Genomic DNA, 3,039 nt, shown 5'->3' with positions numbered 1-3,039 from the left:
TCCTTTTGATAGCTTCACTCGGAATTTGCAAGATTAGATATTTTGAATGCCCTTTTCAATGACCTAGACCAAAATTATGGAAAGTCTGCCTAGTAATTGGATGGTTTAAAAGCCTTTATAGTAGTCTGAAAAAGCCTGACTGTGCCACTCGTTTACTTCTTATTTTTATAAAGGGGATCCTCAGTCTTTACATTATGAAGCCGTGATCCCAATGTCATTGTGTAAAGAGTACAAAGGAATAGAAGATGTGTATCAGGTCTTCATTAACTCAGTCTGGAAGTGTCACATATCCATCATCTCTCTGGCCATTAGTCACAATTAGCTGCACAGCTCTACCAGAGGAAGAACTACCAGAGAAAGTGTAAAGGCATAGAAAAGGCATAGATGTTTGGTGAGAACAATCTCTGCAAATGTACCTTCATTTGCATATTCTGTTCATTGTCAGTTTAGTGTTCTACTCATGTGCTTGTGATGCAAACCTCTGCTGTTGAATTTTACTCCATCTTGGCTAGGTCCAACAGTCGTGAGAACTTCCATGTTATCACCAATATAACAAATGAGGCAATCATCTGTGAAGTTTTTGGTGAAGTAAGTCACTTGTGGTCAGTTGAGACCTTTGAACCAATTTAATTGTACTGAACAAATGGCATAGATGCTGTTGCAAAAAAAAAAAAATGCTTTGTAAACCAACACACCTTGCCTGCTGATACGCTGCAACCATCTTGAAATTGGCTAAGCGTATTAATCCTTAGGTTGTCACGAATGCCTACAGGCTGCCTTCAATAACATTGATTTGGCTGTCAGGTTGGGGTAAAATGTCAACATCTCATACTACCCAATTAAGGCTTTGGAGACATACTTTTTCTTGCAGAGAAACAAAAGGTCTGTCTCCTCTTATGTCTCGCATAACTCAGTGTATGCAGTGTACAACATCATATTATAGAGATACAAATAACTATGGCACATGACACAGCTGGGACACAGATTCTACCCAAGTAAAGCACCTATGTCCCTGACATGGCAGAAGCTGCCCTCATTAGTAATGATGTACAAGGACAGTAGTGGTACATTTTTTTCCTTTGCAGCATGGCTTGTCAGAACACAGTGTATCTGAAATTTTGCACATGTGATTTAAAAAATCCTACTTGAAGCCTTCCAATGTCCTAAGATGTTTTTGTTGGTAGTGGTGGTGGGGGTTGTTTTTTATTGTTTTTTGAATTACAATAAAAGTTAAGTCCCGACCATAGATATGGGGGTGGGGTGTCAAATGTCAAATGGTGCAGTCTCAGCTTGGGAAGAGCTTCTTTTTTTCTCAGCCCATTCTGCATGAGTCAGTAGCCCTTAATAGGACTGATAGGATATTCACTCTCTGTTGTTCTCATTGGAAACCACAGAAACAGTTATTTGTTTTCTAGAAGAAATGGTTATAGTATGGCCTTGTCTATGTTTGAACCTGCTAGGTTTTGTTGTGTCTTTGGGACTGCTTTGAATTTGAGTCTAATAACACAGAAAATTCGGTGTGAGAGAGGTTATGAAATTGCTAGTTATCTCCCTGTCTTTAAATTCCTCTGTCCCCTTCCTACTACACAGAGTTTTGTCAGTTGGACATAGCATTTCAAAAATTCCCTAGCAGACACTGCTGACTTGTTCTTATGTTCTTACTAGTGGAATAAGAGCATGGAGGATATTTTCTATCTGCCACACTTGCTCAAAAGGAAATTAGTTAAAGTATTGTGCTGGCTAGATTTATGTCAACTTGACACAAGATAGAGTCATCTGAGAGCAAGGAGCCTCAACTGAGAAAATGCCTCCATAAGACTGGGCTGTAGGGAAACCTGTAGGACCTTTTCTTAATTAGTAAAATGTGAGAGGACCCTGGCCATAGTGGATGGTTCCATCCCTGGGCTGGTAGTCCTGGGTGCTGTAAGAAAGTAGGCTGAGCAAGCAGTGGAAAGCAAGCCAGTAGGCAGCACTCCTCCATGGCCTTTGTCTCAGTTTCTGCATCCAGGTTCCTGTCCTGACTGCCTTCAATGATGAACTGTCATGTAGAAGTATAAGTAAAATAAGCCCTTTCCTCCCTGACTTGCTATTGGTCATGGTGTTTATCACAGCAATAGTAACCACACATATGCTTCCTCTTTCTACAAGGTAGGCAATAAAGGTGTGAGAGAGAATGCAATTTTTAACCACATCATCTAAGAAATGTGATTAGAAAAAGCAGAGCAGCAAGACAGAAAGAATGACATAAGTAAGTAAAAAGCCTTACTATTCTGGACCAGTCAGATTTTGATAAGGAAACATCATACTTAGTCCACTGTGTCTTAAGTTTTTTATCAAAGCATCTTAATCTTTATCTGCCGTAGCCTGTGTTATTGTATGTAACATTCCCTTGGTGGGGCTCTGATTGCAGATGCAGCTTATGGATAAAATTCTACACGAGCTCACATCCATCTCATAGAGACCACTCCTGCCTCCAATAACATCCTGCTCATCTTTCCAGAGCTTTGTCAATGCCACAGTTGCTATTATTGCAGTCCTGTTCAAACATCCAAGTTATGGAATCATTCTTGGTGCCCAAAAGAGAAAAAGATAAACAGTGACAGCTTTCATAGCAGAGTTTCATTCAACTATCAAGAAGGACAAAATGATATCCTTGTGAGGAAAATGGAAGGAGCTGGGTATCATTGTAATAAGTGAGATAAGCTTATGCAGACAGATAAATATTGTTGGTGTTCTCTATACGTTTATGTGCACATATAATAAATATGTGTATGTAACATAAAAATAGGAGGAGGACTATTGAAGATGACGGGGACATGAGGGAACAGGCACAGAAGACATAAAAAGGTGAATATAATCAAAGAACATGATGTACTTGAAAGAAGATGTCATTTTGAAGGCTGCAATTCTTTCCAATCAATATATACTAATAAATTTAAAATAAGAACAAAGGCATGAAAATAAAAATGTCCAGATATTTAAAAAGAATGCAATGGCTAAATATCCTAGAAACTCCTCTTCCGTGTGAGGATAAATGAA

Source organism: Peromyscus eremicus, chromosome X, assembly GCF_949786415.1.
Source record: "Peromyscus eremicus chromosome X, PerEre_H2_v1, whole genome shotgun sequence".
Classification (NCBI taxonomy): domain Eukaryota; kingdom Metazoa; phylum Chordata; class Mammalia; order Rodentia; family Cricetidae; genus Peromyscus; species Peromyscus eremicus.
The sequence above is the reverse complement of the archived record's forward strand: the minus strand, read 5'-3'. Positions refer to the sequence as shown.